This window comes from Mesoplodon bidens (assembly GCF_964165515.1).
Source record: "Mesoplodon bidens genome assembly, chromosome: 5".
Classification (NCBI taxonomy): Eukaryota; Metazoa; Chordata; class Mammalia; order Artiodactyla; family Ziphiidae; genus Mesoplodon; species Mesoplodon bidens.
Genome location: NC_138161.1, coordinates 60,163,010 through 60,182,191, shown reverse-complemented (window position 1 = coordinate 60,182,191; position 19,182 = coordinate 60,163,010). Strand labels below are relative to the sequence as shown.

Here is a 19,182-nt window from a genome sequence, read left to right as displayed (position 1 = left end):
CGCCTCAATCCCATCCACAAGTTGGCCATGGCCCTCTGAGTCTGGATCCATGTAATATGCACCAGCCTGTAGTGAGAGACAATAAAATTCTTCCATTTCTTAATCTGACCTCTCTCATCTTCCTTCTGTTCTTACATAAGCGTAAGATTGGAGGTTCCCAACGCTGGCTGCATGGAAAAATCATTCGGGGACACTAAGACACATCAACACCTGGGCAGCACCTCAGGCAAATTCACTTAGAGCCTGTGGAAGTGGGGCCCAGGTAGCAGCATTTTCAAAACCCTTTCCTGGAAACCGTAATGTGCAGCCAGGGTTGAGAACCCCTGGGAGTCTCCGCCATGGATTTGTGGGTCATTTTGACAGAGAAGGTCTGCCAGAAATGCCTTGGTTGCACTGGATGCCACGGTTGAAATTGCGAGTTTTGTATAAAGATGTTCCCTGCTCTATTACTTTTAGTGAAATTCTTGCCATTTTTAAAGCTATTTTCTTTTATTCCACAAATTGAATATCTTAATACACTTTAACGAATAAAACATTTTCTCAAAGTTTCTCTCAGATATCCCCAGATATTTTCTGGACTTTCAGATTCCTAGTTTTCTCCTCTTCACAAAGAAATAAAAACCCAAGAAGAGACCACCATTGCAAACAGCACCTACTTTGGGGGCCAAGACGGCTTCCAGAGTAGCAAAGGTGACACTTAAACAGGTCCCTGGGCCACAGTCACCCCTGCTGGGGCCACCACCACTTCTGGGGGGCAGAGAGCTTAGCAGGAGACAGAAGTTTTCCAAGCATATGCACATTTTAGCGTTTGCACATGAAAACCTGAAGTGCCCGTCAGTGATTCCCTTAACAAATTGAGAACAGTCTCAGGGGCTCACAGACCACCAGGAAGTAGAACAGGTGTTGGCTGTCCAGGGGTCCCACATCCACTTAACACCAGATTGCACCAGTGGGCTTTGGCTCCCCTGGAACTGGCTTTTTGATATCCCAAAGGGTTAACAGCTCAGCCTCTAGCTTCCGGCCTTCCCTTCCCCAAGAAGTGGATTTTCAGTTTGGTCCCTGCCGGGGTGGAAGCAGCACCTCACCCCAACCTTAGAGACTTGGGTCCCGCCCAGCCCCTCCCCACCTGCGGCCCTCCCACTCCAGGAATGAAGCTGCTGCTACCCAGCGTATACCAAGACTGGTTTCCTCTCCTTCCAAATCCATTTTGTGTCTTAACTTCTGCCAAGGATAAAAATTAAAACACTCACACACACATCACGCGTGTATGCGAGGACAGAGCTCGAAGTTTAAACTGAAAAAGACCAGGCAGGGAAGGGAGGGGCAGGTCGCTGATCCAAGTCGGGGCCTGGAGACTTCCCTGGGGTCTGTGTGGGCCCTGGCACACCCTGCCTGAGGCCCCTGCTGGCTACACCCAGGGTCAGACCTGAGCGGGGGTTTGCAGCATCTCCCCTCCTGTTCCTCCAACACCCATTTCATACCACCCCAAACGCTGCCCAGGGGGCCACAGAGCAGCCGAGCTGCCCAGAACTCCACAGGCTGGAAGCAGACTCTGGTCCTCACACTTGGAGGAGCCCGTTCCTTGCCAACTCCAAAATGAATAAAAACAGTGCTTGGAATGACACGCGGGCCCTGGTGGCATAGGTGGCTTGTGGACTGCTTCTGGCCACCCAGAGAAATGGGTCTGGAGCTGGAGCCTCTGTTCTTAGACCCCTGACCCCCCATACCCGGGTCTGCAGACACCTGGATCTGGGGACCAGGCAGAGAGCAGCTCTGATCCAGCTCTCTCCTGTCATCTCTTGCTGCTGACTTCTTCCTTCTTGGCCAAACCAGGAGCCCCTGCATTGCAGAATGATCACGCCTAACCTTTCACCCATTCAGGATCCCCCAGAGTTCAGATAATGGCCCCTTACTCAACTCTAAACGCCATCAGCTGCCCCTTTGCCTCCCCAAATGGTGAACTAAGTACTCACATCACTTACACCTGTCCACTCTGACTCATACAATCCTTTGCCTTACAAGTCAATAAACGCTTATTGAACACTCACTCAATACGAAGCTCCGTGGATCCAAAGATAAAGTTCAAGCTTTCTCTAAGAGCTCAGCATCTGGTAAAGGAGACACACAGAAACATCTCAGAGCACCGTGGAGCGACTGAGAATCAAACCCGAGGGCCCTGGGCTGGGGTTCTTTCTTTTCCACGCCCCTGTTAGGAGGGCGTGGGAAGACCGGATCACACACTTCTTTTGGAAAAAGTACCCTTGTGGCGTTCATCCTTGTCCTATCTGCACACAGAGCAGAGTAATGAAAACAAAGTAGTATTTAAAAAACTCTTTTGTCTTGATAATTGTTGAATCTGGGTGATGGGTACATGGGGCTCATGATACTCTTCTTTCTGCTTTTGTGTAGTTGAGTTTTTAAATAATAATGAAACTTGCTTTTTCAATAGGATGACTAGAACAAGATCATCCCAAACCTTCTCAGTCCTGCACCAACTTCCAGGACGCCCGCCCCACCCCCACCCCCACCCAGCCCCCATGTCACCTCAGTTAAGCCAAAGAGCGCTGTCCGGCAGGTTTCCACGAGCGCCCAGGTTCTGGTAACGGAGGGCAGTATACCTCTCTTCAACCTTTAAAGGCTCCCTAGTGTTGGGCCAAAGAGGCAGCCCCACCCCTGAAAGGGTACTGCTGGCCGCAGCCAGAGGAGGCCCTGAGAAGCCTATCTCCTTGGTGCTCTGGCTTGGGAACCTGGACCCTGTTGGCTGCCCCCCATGCCCTCTGCTTCCTTTCTGGGTTCCCTGTCCTGGATGGGCCTTCCCCAGAACCCTGAGCATATCTCTCCAATGACAGGTCCCCAGTGTTGGTGGGCTTTTTCCTGATGGCAGAACCAACCAAGTGCACAGGCTTCAAGGTCCGAGTGAAAGACCATCACTTTCCTCTGGACCTCCATGTTTCTACCTATAAAATTCCCAAACATACCGTAGGTGACACAGCTCTTTAAAGAGCCAAATTCTCCGAGAATATGGGCTCTTGGGAAGGAGCTATAAATCAGTAGCTTATCTCAAAAGCCAAAGTAATAATAATCATGATGATAATAATGGTGACATCTAGCACCTCCTCTGAGCCAAGGGCTCTTCCAATGAGAGAAGGTAGATAATGCAGTTCAACGTGAAATGACCTCTTGCTTGGATTTGGGAAATATTCAGAATCCAAGTTGTAAGTGTCTTGAGGGCAGCACGCATGGCACTCAATAATCTGTTGGCTGATCAACTGAAAGGCCACTCTTTAATGGTTACAAACATGTCTTTGGGGCCACGTGGAAAATGCCTGAAGAGGCATGAACAGCACTGCTCTAGGCAAGGTTTTTGTTTTTTGTTTTTTTTGCGTTACGCAGGCCTCTCACTGTTGTGGCCTCTCGCATTGCGGAGCACAGGCTCCGGACACGCAGGCTTAGCGGCCATGGCTCACGGGCCCAGCTGCTCCGCGGCATGTGGGATCTTCCCAGACCGGGGCACGAACCCATGTCCCCTGCATCGGCAGGCGGATTCTCAACCACTGTGCCACCAGGGAAGCCCTAGGCAAGGTTTTTTGCTGGGTCTTTGGATAACCAGAAACAGCTCAGTGTGGAAGCTCAGTGACTGAAGGGAGGCTGGCTGCAGCGGGCATCGTGATTTTCAGAGGGTGGGAAACAGGTCAGAACCCCCTGCCCGAGGAAGGGTAACACACCTCATTTTGGCTGAGGTTCAGAGAAACAAGGCCTCACTGCCTTTCCCCCATCTAGACCACGGGCATTAGCGCTGGCACTTTGGTTAGTGTCCTTGTGGAGGGAAAATGAGTTCTGCTGGCTAACACTCCATCACAACGGGGCAGGCTGGTCCTCTTTACCTCGTGACTTTGAAAGCTGTAGAACTTAGCTGTTCAGGAGCCTCCCTGTTCCACGGCCATGGAGGCTTTTTCTAGAGAGGGGAGTTGGGCAGTGGTGGGTAAAATTGGGACCCTGCCCTGGTTTCCCACAGATTGTTCTGTAGAGAAAGTGCTAGAGAAAACCCAGACTGCCCTGGAGACTTCCTTCCACCAACACTTGCTGGAGCTTCACACGTGTGGCGAGGCCACGCCGCGTTTCCCTGCACAACCTGCCCTAACAGGCGACCACGCTGCTGGGAGGTCCTGGCATGGCCCCCAATTGGACAGAATGCCATTCCTCGTACTAAAGGGTTATTTTTTAATACATCACAAGATATTTATAAACTCAGCATTTCTGAGATTTTTCCCCCCCAAAATCAGGGGGAAAAAGTCTCATTCAAATGCTTTGTCAGATCATGTACTTATCTTTTGGTTTAGCAAACGTGGTCCCTGCTCCTTGACACACACAGCCTGGCTGCACCTACAGAAGCCGGTCCGGGATTCTCCCACAGGACCTCCTGGGGGGACAGCACGTGAGGAGGTGACTCAGGAATGAAGGCTGGATCTGGCAGGGAACATGGGTCTCACCCTCCCATGTTCAGCAGTTCTCTATCCTTAGCCTCCACAGGCAAACTGTGACAGGGGCCAAGGCCTCCCATGTGTTGACGGTCAGTCATCAGTCACAGCCTTCCAGATGCTGGAGCGAGACCCAGGAAGACAAGAGGGTGCAGGCACACCACCCTGATTCCACAATTAACAACAAAAGCAAGGATGGCTTGCCTGTAGACAGTACTTCTCTGAAGAGTTTAAGGAGCGTTAAACACTCCACTGCATTAGCGCTCACAGTCTTGATGACACACCTGGGACAAGTACTATTAGTCTCCACTTACACAGGGTGCAAGTCGGAAGAACCACTGAATGGCAGCCCAAGAGCTCTCGGCAAGTCCCTGAACAGGATACAGATGGGAGGGTGGGCTAGGCAAAGAGCAAGCCAGAGGACGAGGTGGTAAGGACTGGGATGACTGGCATGGAGTTTCTACCGTCTGAGAGCTGACTTTCCAAGGAGGCCATGTCTTCTTTCTCCTTTTTACTGAACTCTGAGGCACCTGTCTGGTGTCCTTGGAAGTGAAGAGGTGCCAGCTGGCCTCAGCTCTTCGTTTACTCCACATAGAAGCAACAGAAGCTGGGGTCTAAGTCTCAGTCCCTGCTCCTCAGGGTTGGAACCCTCTTCACCTAGTACACCCCTTTCCTCTCAGCCCTGGAACGTTTCAGCCTGCTTCAACCAGATGGCCCACGTGACCCCCATTCACATGCACTTCCCTTTCCTCTAACTGGGGCCCAGAGTTGGAGCCCAGCTGGAGGAGGTCCTCCTTCTGTTCTAGTGATAAAATCCATCGTTATCCCTCATCCCCCAAGAGCCTCACTGTTTAATGACTGGTGAGGGCACTGAATACTGGGGTTCCTGCCACCCCCCCCCCCCCGCCAAGGAATCCTCGTTTGTGAGGCTGACTGAAGAAAGAAGCACTTCTTGGCAGGGGAAGCGTTCTCACTCTCTTTGTGCCTGATCGGTCTTCCTGCTTAATGACCACAAAACAAGCCCTGAAGCTCAGTGCCTCCCAGGGCTCAGCACAGACACCTCTGGGGCTGAGACAGCAACTTCGGGGGCTGAGGGAGCTGTGGCTGCCGCCGGATGCGGCGTGAAGGAGTGCTGCCCGCCCTGCCTGCCTGGGAGGCTCACTTCCCCGCCGCTTGTCCAAAGCTCCAGAGCAACTAAACCAAACTAGCAAGGAGGAAGGCAAACAGCCCGGTGCTCCTCCTGTCTCTCTACTTAGGAGCGTGACAGAAGGTCTGCACAGCCGATACTTCCAGATGTGGAACCAAAACACAGGCAGCAACTGACAGTTTACCAGCCTGGGCTGAACTCCAGTAGCACCAGCGCCAGGCGTGTCCAGTGGATGACGACAGAGAAGCAGCACTGCAGACCCGTGGGCTCTGGGCAGGTGGGTCTCAGCACTGGCCGTGGGCTCCTCCGTTGTCAGCGCCTTGCACCCCAGCTGGATGTACGGTGTGAGGGGGCATGGCGTGGAGAAGGCCATGTTTAAAACTGGAGGAGATTGCTAAGTGAAAGAAGCCAACCTGGGAAGACTATATATACTGTAGGATTCCAACTACATGACATTCTGGAAAAGACAAAACTACAAAGACTGTAAAAAGAGCAGTGGTTGCTGCTCCACCAAATAGGTGGAGCACAGGGGATTTTTAGGCAGTGAAACTATTATTCTGTCTGATACTATAATAATGGTGGATATGTATCATTATGCATTTGTCAGAACCACAGGCTGTATAATGCAAAAAATAAGTCTTAATGTAAACTATGGACTTTAATTAATAACGATGTGTCAACATTGACTCATCAATTCTAACAAACGCATTACACCAACGTAAGATGTTAGTAATTCGGGAAATTGGTAGGGGTGGAGGGGTATGAGGTAACTCCCTGTAATTTTCACTTAATTTTTTTCTATAAACCTAAAACTGCTTTTTTTAAAAAGCCTATTAATTTCTTTCTAAGTTAAAAAAACCTGGAGGAGGAGGTTTGGACTATTCCCCAGCTCCCTGAGATGCTGTAGATGTTGGGTCTGGGGATCTTGGTAGTGTAATTTCTCAGGCACGTTTGTTGTCAGCAGGAGACCTCTTGGGATATTTGCCCTTATTTTTACTCTTCCTTAGCTTCTAAATCTAGAGCCAAGCTAGAAATGACTGAGATGCAATTTGAAGTCAGATCTATCCCCCTCTGGGTAGACATCCAAACCTCCTATTCCTTGTATTCCAGGCTGTCAACTCTCCAGCCACAGAGACAATTTCTGTCACCTGTGTGCCTACCATGGGGCCTGACTCCACCAGGCCCCCATATGTAGGGAACTGAACTAGTCTCAAATTCATCCCGTGTTCCTCACGTCCCAGATGCAACAGAACTCCCATTCAACTGTGCAAAGAGAAGGGAGCAGTACAGTGGATGGTCCAGGCACACTTAGGAAATTCCAGATGAACAACTAGACTATAAACTTTTGATGGGGTGAGGATGCCCTGGGCTTCTCTGCAGCTCCCAGCCTGGCCTAGCACAGTGCTGGACACAAAGTCCATTCTCAGTAAACTCCTCTTGAGTGATGCAGAAGGGCCAGAGAGGCATCCATTCTCACCCTCCTCTTACAGATGGAACAGTGGCGCAAAGGCACATCCACGGACATTCCTGAAGTCAGTCACCTTGAGGAAGACAGAGGAACGGAGCTACTTCTGCTGCGGCCTAGCACGCTGCTTTCCAGCTTTTCTAAAACAGACGCCCTCATAGTATTAGAATTCCCTGCCCCTCTCTCCCACAGTCCCCCTGTATACATATACCCAGAATGCATTTTTCTTATATAAATCCTTAGGTAATTATTTCATTCTGTTTGAAACTCTTATTATACTCATTTTGAGATTCAGGAAAGACCTGTAGACTAGTAAAAAGAAAAATTGAGTACCAATTATATCCCAGAGTCTACTCCAGGCACTGGGGAGGTGGTGAGGCGCAAAATGAAGTCCCTGACCCCGTGGATCTCTCCTTCTAGAGGCTAAGCACGCAATAAGGAGATGAACAAGTAGAGATATGTCAGCAGGTGTAACGCTGAGAAAGAACAGATTAGGTTGAAGGAAGAGAGAATGACAGTGGGAGTGTGATTTAATAAAGGGCAGTCCAGTGAGGGCAGCCATGAAGCAGACACCTGAATGAAGTGAGGGAGGGGCTGTGCAGCTATCAGGGAAGTACCTCCCAGGCAGCAGGCAAAGCCCTGGAAGGGAGGCTGTCCTGCTTAGGCGGAGCAGCAGCAAGGAGGCCACTGAGGCTGTGGAGCGAATAGGGGAGGTGAGGGCACGGACAGTGTGTGGCATTTTCTCTCCATGAAAGCAAACCATGGACAGTTTTGAGCAGAGAACTGACCTCGCCTGGCTCCTCTTTTGGAAGCTGACACTGACTTCTCCATGAAGAACAGACTGTGGGCAGGGAGGTCAGGGCTGGGTGGAGGCAGGGAGAACGCTTAGGAAGCTACTGCAATAGAGCAGGTAAGAAATGTTGCTGGAAGACAAGGATGGTGAGAAGCTGCAGGATTCTGAATACATCTTAAAAATAAAGCCAACATCATTTGCCAACTTAAAGTGGAGTATGAGAGAAAGAACAGAGTCCAAGGTGACTCTCAGGTTTTGGGTCTCACCAGCAGAATGGAATATGCTGAATCAGGGAAGAAGCAGAGAAGGCCGGGTGGGAGCTGTCTTCCCAGTGACCAGGCCTGAAGATTGGCACCTACGGGGGCACCTGGGGCACAGCCTTGCCCCACTGTGGGCTCCTCTCTTTCCCCATCTTCTCATTCCCTCATCTCTATAGAGCCTTGAGCCAGTGGGGGGTTCCATCAGTGCAGCCTTCCACCTACTCCTCTTTCCAGCTGCCCAATCCATCGATAACTCTCCTTCCAGTCTGTTTTTCTTTCCTTTCCTTTCCTATCCTTTTTTTTTTTTTTTTGCGGTACACGGGCCTCTCACTGTTGTGGCCTCTCGCGTTGCGGAGCACAGGCTCCGGACGCGCAGGCTCAGCAGCCATGGCTCACGGGCCCAGCCGCTCCGCGGCATGTGGGATCCTCCCGGACCGGGACACGAACCCGTGTCCCCTGCATCGGCAGGCGGACACTCAACCACTGTGCCACCAGGGAAGCCCTTTCCTTTCCTATTAACGGCCACCTTCTCCTGAATGTTCACAATGCATTTTGTGCGCTTTATATGCAGTATCTTGCTTTCCCTTTGCAACAACTTTAAGAAACTAGGGTTTCAGAGTGGAGGTGACTAGCCCAGGGTCATAACACCTACCACCTGGCAAAGCTATGTTCAAATCCAGGCCTGTCTGGTTCCAAAGCCCTCCCTTAACCAGGATGCCACACCATCTCCAACCTGGAAGTGGCCCCAGAAACATGGATCCCTCCTGCAACAACCGTCTTTCTCCAGCACTTCCTTTTGCTGATAAGATTCACTCCAAGCCTCTGCTCTCAGATGGGGTCACCCCAACTCTCCTCAGACTCCCCTGTTCCTTCCCCTCTCAGGAAGAGTGCGAACCAGGATCCTCTTGCCACGAGAGCTTTTCTTCTCCCTGAGGCCTTCACTGTCTCTTCCCACAAGAGAGGGAAAAGCAGCTTATCTGGCAATAGGACCTAACTGCCTTCAGTTCAGGCCTCTGCTCTTAGAAAACAAACACAACCACAGAAGCAGATGCAGCCCTTGTGCCTAGACTCTGACCTCTGGCCAGTTCCCTCAAATGTCTTATCTCCCAACTCATCTTGGGTGAACAGAGATGCCAGAGGCTTTTGAGGTGGGCAGGAACCTTCTGCATCAAAAGTGTTCCCTTGTGCCATTTCTCTGCATCCCCATAGTGCCCTGAGAAGGCAGCTTGCGAGGATGGGGAGAGAGAGGCTCAGAGAGTTTCCATGATTTCCTCTGGGTTACCCAACTAGTTGGTCACATAATTATATCTTAAACCCAGGTATCCTGTACCCCACCCCCCACACACATGCAAAGCCAGAACATCCTGGCTTCAGGCTTTCCACATTTGTTAAAGAAAAACAAGGAACTGAGGGCAACTCCATGCTCATGGCAGCCAAATCTCCCCACTCTCTGAAGCCAGCTGGGAGACTTGGTCTTGCTCTGCAGGTAACGGCCTGTAGCAATCTTTCTGCTGGCTGCCTTGTATTTGCCTGGAAGGTACCATCTCCTGTCAGTTACCTGTCTGTCAAAGTTGCTACTTCCTTCCCCAGGGTGTTTTTCTGCACAAGCTGCCACTTCTCCTGACCAGGAAAAGTACCTTCTGGGCAGAATACCTTCTCCCCCCTCAGCCTGCCGAGGCTCAGAGGACCTTGATCAGACTTGCAGAGACCCAAGGAGCATGTGGATTCAGCTGGCACCTGTAGTGGAAACAGAGACTCAGACAGCCAATTCAGATGATGTCCCAGGGGGGAGCAAAAGCCAGGAGACACGTTCCAAGAGGAGACCCAAGATAGAGGCAGCTTTCAGCACTGCCTACGAAGTCAGACATCAGCTGGACCTCAGGACCCAGCTTCCCTCAGGCTGCTGCTGTGGAGCCAGTCAAAACCTTCCGGTTGTGGCCCCGGTTTTCAATTCATGTCTCTTAAGGCAAGTCTCATAAAGGCTGCCACCTGCCCCTTGCACTCTGTTAGTTGCAAAAGAAATAGCTCTCCCAAGCTAAGGGGGCTCTACTTAGAGAGGCTGAGAGGAGAGATTGTCTGGATACTTTTTTTTTCTCAAAGCCCGAGTTCTGGAGTCAGCAGCCCTGCCACGAAATCTTGGCCCTGCCACTTACCAGCTGTGAGACCAGAACAAGTCCCTACAATTATTTAGGCTTCAGCTCTCTTATCTGCCCAATAGGATCACGCTGCCCACCTTCACAGGACTGCTGGGGGGTTGCAGGGACAGTGCTCACAGGGCTTAGCACAGGGCCTGGCACACAGTAGGTCTCGCTAAATGGCAGCTCTCGTTCTCCCCGTCATCAGAAGGACGACGGAGGCAGGTACGGCCGCCTCTTTGGCGCTGGGATCCGCCGGTCTCGGCCTTCTCGGCCTGCCCTTCAGGTCCACAGCTGATTCCCTGAGAGGGTAAGGGAAGGAAGGGTACGGGAACGTCCGTGACGGAGGGCACCTGCTGCTCATGTGTGCTCACCCTCTTGAGGGAGAATCACCACATACGTGTAAGGCTTGGTTTGTAAAATCAGGGGAACAAAAATGAACTCCATCACAATACTGCTTTCAGCAACCTGTTCTATCTTTTTCATGCACACTCAGGACCTTTGTGGTGTTTCAGTGACGGGGTTGGTTGCCAACCTTCTCGTTCCCCTTTGGTGAGGACGGAGAGCTGAGCTCCCCACCCCTCCCATTGTTGAAGACCACCCAGTGAAACGCGCTGGCAAGCTGCCACCGTCCAGGCAGGCGAAAGCCGGGCCTGACGACCCAGCCTCCATCTCTGCGACAGAAGGCTATAGAACGGCAGGCACCTGGCCGCGGGGCTTTCACCTGGAGCCGACGCGGCCTTCACGATGGCCAGACCACCAGCGCTGTCCAGAAAGGGCTGCAGGTGATTGCTTGGAAGGCCTGTACATTGCAAAGAGCCATTAGATTCTAACCCTTGGCTACAACACAGCAGATTTTTATGTAACTTGTTCACTACAAAATATCCATTCATAATGACACAAGTAAACAGCCGTGAATCTCCATCACTTTATGTGGTCTCACTTGCAAAAGTGGGTACTGTGCTGACTGACTGCATGATGAAATCCCCTCATGTGGGCGCAAGTACATAAAAAAGGACAAGGTACCGTAACACCTCTGTGGGATGACAGTCATCAGGCAGAAAAGCAGAGAGCCAAGTCGGGGGGCGGGGTGGGGGGAGATGCTTTGTGAAGCAATTAAGAGCAGCCTCTGCTTTCACAGAAAAGTAAGAAATCTAGAACCCCCCAGTTTTCCTCTCCAATTAACTGTGACCCATACCTAATAGACCTGCTGGGATTGCAAGGTTAGGTAAGTTCACTTGGCTGGGACTATTCTGGAAAAATATTGGCAGGCTGGGAGAGGTGCGGAGTGCTCTCTTCAAGAGTCCAATTCCAGGGCTTCCCTGGTGGCGCAGTGGTTGAGAGTCCGCCTGCCGATGCAGGGGACGCGGGTTCGTGCCCTGGTCCGGGAAGATCCCACATGCCGCGGAGCGGCTGGGCCCGTGAGCCATGGCTGCTGAGCCTGCGCGTCCGGAGCCTGTGCTCCGCAATGGGAGAGGCCACAACAGTGAGAGGCCCGCGTACCGCAAAAAAAAAAAAAAAAGAGTCCAATTCCAGCCCAGCCTCCAAGGCCAACCAGTTCTACACGCCCTTCTCCTCTTACCTGTAGCTCCCATCCTGTGTGACAGCCACCTCTTAGCAGCCAAGGAGGTTCCTGGGCAACTGGAGAGCCCAGCAACTTTTATTTGCCCCTAAAATAAACGTCTTCTCACTTGTTACTCTGGGAATAATTTCAGAGCCAAGCAAACCTACCCCAGACAGCAGAACAAAGGGCAAATGGAATTTAAAAGTGAAAAGCTGAATTCAGGCATGTGTTTCTAGCATTCTCAGCTAAAATCTGACCTGGCTGAGAAAGAAAAGAAGATCACAAATTTCTCCTTTTTCCCCTGAAAGCTACTCAGTAACTGCTTTTAGAAACTTGTCGAAGACTCGCATTTCTGAGGTTCTGTATTTAATGCAGAGATTCCAGTTTTTAACTTTACTAAAATTTAAAAAAACACTCTGAACTTGAAATCTCCTGTCTTAAGAATACTTCAGTCTATTATCCTCTTAGGAAAAGTAAGTTTGCAGGGAGAAAATAATGAACCACATGCGGGCAGAGGTAAAAAAAGAACGTTTCAGTCCTGCCAGCCCCATCTCTGCCTCTAGGACTTAGCCTGAGAGGCTCTCAGGCTCTCCTCCTTCCAGGAGCCTTTCTTCATGACCCAGTCCAAGCGCTTTCACACTGGAGTTTGCATTGCCGTGCCCTGCATGTCCCCTCCCCTCAGTCATGGAATTCTGGAAGGCATGGGCTCAGGTATGGATACTGAGCACACAGCGAGCGCCGAATAAAAGCTTGTTGAAAGGATGAAGGCTCCAACCTACAAATGAGTCATCACCCTCATCTTGTCCAATGCTGTCCAAACTCATTTGGGAGAAGAATAAACATTTCTTTTCCATATTTTCTGCTGCTCAGCTCCTTTTGGATGACTTTTTATTCAACCCATAATATATACTTTCCTGTTACTAACTAGGAGAACTAGTTGAGACTTTCCTCAACGTTTTCTCTGGCAACCAAGTTAAGTTGACTGTGTATCACTGGCTCTGATCTTTCTCCTACAATTTCCTCTACTGCCCAATAACCCCGTCCCAAACATCAAAGGCCTTCTTTGAAGATAAGGCCAAATTCACCATTAGGAAAAGAGAAACTATTTCCGAACTTTATTTCAGAAGATGGTATGACACGGAATCCCTCTGGGTTTTGTGAGATAAACACCACCCAGTACATCAGATGACAAGGCATTTGCTGTAATACCATCGGTAGACACATAAACACGGGACTTTCCTCATCCAAACCTAAGCAGGACTTTTCCACAGCAGTCTTGGGCTCCAAATCCACAGTAAATGGTTTATAACCAACATGTGGAACAGAATTTGCCACAGGGAACGGGGGGGTGACATGGTCACGCCAGGGGAAAGAGGCCACCACAGGCTCTGACTATAAGAGTATCCGAGCTGAACAAGAACCAACTTGTTTAGTTCAGATTCCACTCAAAACTGGACCCTTTCAATACTGAAGGATGGGAAACACTCTTATCTTCAAGCAGAAACATAAAACATAAAAATATGACTGACCCAAGAGGCTAGAGATATTAGACTATGGGCAGAAAACCTCACCTGCTTCTTCTACTTCATTGCTGATACCCTCAGACAATGTGAATGTTGACAAGACTTCATGAGTCACGGGTTCCAGGAAGCTTGTTCTGGGCCTGAGGAAAAAGAAAGTGTCTCAAACAAAATAAATAAACACTTTGAAAGTATTTGCTTTTGATAAGGTACATTGCTATAAACCAGAGTAATTCCTTATTAGTCCATTTTACAAATAAGAAAACAGAGAAAAAGCAGTTTTTCTAAACCACAGGCTTCCTTAAATCTCCAGTTACCTGGCCCCTCGCTAGAAATGAACTGAACAATAGGTGAAGGACAAGGATTACATTGAAAACAGTCTGTTGCTCTTACAAAACCATTACCTTTGCATCCAGTGGTCCATTTTCACCAATATTCACCAAATATCTGTTCAGAACACATTATCAGCAGCCCTCATACGAAGTAAGGTGGGTTAACAGGGAAGGGGCTGGGGCTGGTAAGGCAGCAGCAGGAGTGAATCCCCTCCAAAATCAAGGGTCGGCTAATAGATGGGTCCGGCTGGAGCAGAAGGGTCCTATTAAGGTAATATTATCATGAGATGAGACAGAACCACATGTGAGAGGGCTAAGAAGTTTAGATTGTGAGCTTAGACTGGGGGATGAGTTTATGGGACTGACGGACGATGGGTGTTGGCGGGGGGGTGAGGGTGGGGGGTGATGGGTAGACAGTGGGGAGTCCAGCCATGTGTCAGCAATTGTCAAAGGCATGAGGAAGCATGGTGGTGGCAGAAATGGAAAAGATGGTAGGATGGCGGAATAATAAAAGGAAGGGCGGGAGAGACTGGGCAAGCTTGGGGAAGGAGCTAACTCAGTGGTCATGGAGATTTAGTGATCAATTAGCTCAGTGGATTGAGTCCGTGTGAATGGAGTCCACAGGGAGAGCCAGGGGTCCAAGCCAAGTTTCCTAATCCTCAGGGCAGTGCCACTTGAGATGGATCCTTTAAGTCTTACTTCCAGATTCCACCTCCCCTTCTCTACCCATTTCCAACCCTGAGGGCTCCAAGGAGGCAAGAGTCCTATTTAGGAAGGCTTTTTGTAAACATGGATTTCTAGATTAAAAACAAACACCCTCTTCCATCCCACCCTCCAGCCCCAAATATTTGATCCAGCCTCATAAATGATGAAAATATTACATGTTAAGGCTCCATGTGGGAGCACTCTCAGGATTTAGGCTGTTCCCAGCAATAGCGAAGTGGTTGGATATACCTGCTTCCTATGAGTCATTGGTCAAAAGTGTAGAGCTGCTTCAGGACTGTCTGACTACAAGTCTTTACTTTTATCGGAGCTATGTGAAAAGTATGTACGCACATGGATGAACAAAAACAGTTATAGTGTGGCAACGTGGGTAACTTTAAAACACTTTTTTTTTATTATTAGTAGATGCTTGTGCAAAAAATAAAAATTGGGAGGGGAGGGTCGTTTGGAGAAACATCCTTTGACTAAGAAAGCTTATTTTCTTGGGACAAAAAAAGCTCCCAGTCTGGGGTCTGATGTGCTATAAACTTTTGCTGAATTGAAGTATGGAGATGACAATAAGTTCCATATGTTAAAGTAAATACACTTTAAAAAATGTAACAAATCACTTTCTTTTCTCTCCCTCCCCAATATCCATCCACCCTCCTCCTTATTTTCACAGATAGCAAGAAGGCTTGGAGTTTGGAGGAAAGAAAGCAAACTCCCAATGTACAATATCTTCTGGTGCCAGGTTAATACTTTCTTACTCAGAGGACAGAGAGTACTGGAAGCAATTATCTGGTGCACTTGGGTCCTCTTCAGCTTCTATCCGCTTATTTAAAAGACACAGAAAGGAAAACCCTTATTCATTAACCATACTGGTGACTTTGTCGAAATCTGAACTCAGAACCCTAGGTCCCATGGAATATTGTGACCACCAGGTTCACTTCTCACCATCCTTGCTTATACCCTAGGGATCCCTGGGGAAGTCAACTGAATTATCTCCTGAGTAAAATCTCCTACTCCTTCTTAGGGTATGGAAACCACAGATAAGTTGCTGAAGAGAGCTAGGAGCCCAAACATTTGAAAGAGCATTTCAAAGAAAGGAAAATCTCTGGACCCATTTGGAGAATATAAAGGAATAAACATCACCCTCTTATTCAAGTTGGCCAACCAATCAACAGCTAAGCAGGGTTCCCTCTATCCCACCGCCCCCCCCCCAACCCAACTGTGGTCAAGGAACCAACTATCCTGGACTCTATCAACTTCCTCTCCTCAGTAAAGCCAATGCTGTGGCTTGGGCAATTTCTCCCGAGAAGCTGTTTTTTGCAGTGTTCCTCTTCTGAGATCTCTTGACAGAGGATGAATGAGACAGTGTCTGACATCTCAATCCTCAGATTTCATAGGTGTAGACAGCCTCCGGCCTCCTAAAGGGCCAAACTTTAAGCGATAGTTGGGGGCAGGCAATGTCAGCAAAGCGGCAACTCTTACTTCTTTCATTTTCCATACACTCGCTCCAAAAACTCATCCTGCAGGAAAATCATAACTCCACTTCTGTTTTCACCCTGCCGTCTGTCCCACTGACCCCAAGGTGCTTCAAGATTACCATGGGAAACTTGTAGATTTCAATTATGAAACCATTAAAAAGTACCAATTATGAGACCTCAGAAACGTTCCTGGGAAACCTGTTACATACCTCAAAACGGCCAAACTCTTGCCTCAGATTCACTTTAAGTTCAGAAAACAGGTTGGACAGATGTATGGGGGCATCAGTCCCCACCTTAGTCCAAGGAGACTGTTTAAATACTGTCATGCTGCCCTTAAGAAAATGGATATTGATTTATTGACTGTAACCAAAGAGATGAAAAACCATCACAGGGCTAGGCTGCCTGCTTAGGGCCCAATTGTGGAATAAATCAGAAATGTTTGTGCATTGAAGAATTTTGAAAATTTCATTCATTCAATGGCCAGCGTTTGCAAAGTTCTGGGTAACAAAGATCTAGGTGACAAATGTGAGCTGGGTACAGGCACTTGGAGGTGGCACCAGGGCCTGAAACCAAAACGTACTTTTCACTCAGTCCACTCAAAGAGGTAACTCTGGGTCAAAAACTTATGCAAACCCATTTGAACTTGCTGAGAAGGGACGGGGGAGAGGCAGAACACCCCACCACGCCCAGAAAGTGCCTGTTTAGGATCGTTGGTGTGTGGTCTGGGTATTCTTAGCTCTACTGCCACATCTAAGGAGGCACACAACAACCTTTCAAGTAACACTGCCACTGCAATCCCATACCCAAAACAAAACTAAGCAAACAAATCCCTAGGGCTCCTTAAACTCCACCAGGTCTGCCTGCACATCCAGCCCTCAAAATCCTCCTACCATCTGGAAGAGCAAACTAACGCTGGGCACCCTGAAAGTTAAGCAGAGCCTTCAAAAATCCAGCAGAAAATTCTTCCTGGGTTCCTTGCCCTTCTCCACAGCCCCTTCCCACTTGTTCCAAAGGATCATTTCCCAACCTCTCACAGTTACACCAAGAAAAACCCCCACGAGAACAACCCCAGGAGGACGCTGTGCCCGCGAACACACACACACACACACACACACACACACACACACACACACACACACACACACACTTCCTCCCGACGCTGCCCCAAACCCACAGACACCTCTGGACACCCTCACTTCAGCCTCAGCCCTTCCACCCCTCTAGCGGGGGATGCTTTTCTGGGACTGTTTTGCTCCCGGTCCCTTCGGTCCCTCATTTGGGTTTAGTTTTTTTTTTTTTTAATTTATTTATTATTATTATTTTTAAACGCCGAGACGGTAAACCCTCACCCCCTAAGAGGCCAAATGGGTGTGCGGTGGTGCTGTGTATTTGCCGACCCCATGTGGGTTTCTCCCCAGAGCCCCGCGCTGGGTAGCCGGAGACCGGTGTCAACCTCCGGGAAAGTTTGGGAGGCTGTCCGGGCCCTTCTTCCACCGGGAAGCTTCCGGGAACGACCGTCCAGACCGCACCCGCACGGAACGAGATGCGGCGCCCCCAAGCCCGGAGGCGGCAACCCGGCACCCCGCCGCCCGCCTCGGCCGCAGCCCCCCGCCGGAGCCCGCGGGCCGAGCGCTGGGACCCGCTCCCGCCGCCGGCGCGTCCCCACCAGCCACCCGCCGGCGCTTCCTCGGTATCGCCCGGCCTGCGGCCGCCTCCCGCCCCTCCCCTCCCCAAACCAACAAATAAACACAACTTTTTATGAAAAGAAAACAAACTTCAGCGACGTGACTCACCTCTGGTGCAGCCGGCTCCTGGGAAGGGTGAGCCGGGGCCCGGGGGCGCGGTGGGCGCGGAGAGAGCCACACAGCCCGGTGCCGCACGGACACACAACCCGCACAGTGACACCCGGGGACACACAATACGGGAGAGCGGCGGCCGCGGGAGCAACAAAGGAGCCCCGGACCGAGAAGCTGCGGGCCGGGGAGGGAGGGCGCGTGCGGGTGCGTGCGGCTGCGGCGGGCGTGAGTGGGAGTGTGTGTGCGCGTGTGTGTGTAAGTGTGAGTGTGCGTGTGCGCTCGCGGCGTCTGACACCGGCGGGCCGGGGCTCAGGGTCCCTGCGGCAGGAAGCGGGGGCCGCGGCGGCAGCAGCGGGAGGACAAGGCAGGGGACGCCGCGCCCTGCGCACCCGGTCCCTCCATATGGAAGAAGCTTTTTTGGATGACTGAACTCGCAAACAATTCCTTCTTTTGCTTCTGCCTAGGAGCCTCCCATTACCGCGCGAGGAGGAGGAGGGGGAGGGGGGAGAGGAGGCGGGGAAGAGGGGGAGGAGCAAAGTGGAGCAAAGAAAGTCTTGGAAAGGAAGCTGGGAAAAAAAAAAAAAAAACAGTCCCCCCAAACTCAGTTTTTCTCCTAATACCCATTTTTCTTTCTGTTGCGCCTTAGTCCCGTGCTCTCCCCAAACTTCACTTTCTTTCCGGTACCAAAAGCAAAGTCCTCCGCCTTTCTCCCACACCCACGGGCTCCCCGGAACCCCCACTTCTCTTTAGCTTCACCTCAGACCCTTGCTCTGCTACGCTATCCTTCCCTCCTCTCGTCCAGTCTCTTCTCCCCAAGTCTTTTTCGGACACCCCCCCTTCTTAATGGTCTCCTTCATTCTGCAAACAAATGATTGGATAAATCATTAAAAGTAAACTCTGTTGTTAAACGCGCCCCTACCCCCCACACACACACACAAAATGGGGCAGCGTCTGTCGAGAAATTTATAAGGAAACCACAGCCCCAATGCTACCTCCCCGCCGACCCACCCGGTGGGTCGGGAAAGGGAGGGTTCGCCGCGTCCTCCTCCGTTGACAGCGCCCTGCCCTGACCTCCATTCATCATCCCAGGATGGAAGAGCGAGGAAAAGGATTGGGGAGGGGGGAGGCGAGGGAGGGGGTAGCGGCCACAGAGAAAAGTTAGTTACGTCCTTGTGCGCGTGTGCGTGTTAAGCCCTCCCTTTAGTGTTGGGCAGAAAAACATCCAGAGTAGCGGTTCTCAAACTTGAGCTGCATCAGAACCCCCTGCAGGCTTACTAAAACACAGGTTGCTGAGCTCCACGCCCAGAGTTTCGGCTTCGGTAGGGTCTGAGGTAGGGCCGAGAATGTGCATTTTTAGTAAGTTCTCAGGTGGTGCTGATGCTGTGTGTCCAGGGCCACGTTTTAAAAACTACTTTTCCACGGTATTGAGAAGTCAAGCACATACTGAGTTGGTGGCAAATGGGTCTCCTTCTTAATCTGTAAGTGATGAAACACAGTGAAGGG

General features: G+C 50.4%; 1 protein-coding gene across 4 annotated transcripts in view; it reads right to left on the bottom strand.

Moving 5' to 3' along the window:
* The window catches only part of BOC (BOC cell adhesion associated, oncogene regulated), an 81,407-nt gene extending 62,663 nt beyond the window's left edge, over nt 1–18,744 (bottom strand). For 2 of the 4 annotated variants that reach the window (XM_081235771.1, XM_081235769.1), the window contains exons 1-3: nt 18,688–18,742; nt 17,677–18,537; nt 13,414–13,505 (exon numbers count right to left, since the gene is read on the bottom strand). The gene's annotated coding sequence lies outside the window, so the exon portion shown is untranslated. Of the gene's footprint in view, nt 1–13,413; nt 13,506–16,092; nt 16,244–17,676; nt 18,538–18,687 lie in introns of all 4 variants that reach the window. The other 2 variants (XM_081235770.1, XM_081235772.1) reach the window with 2 other exon arrangements.
* Nucleotides 18,745–19,182: the final 438 nt, after the last annotated feature.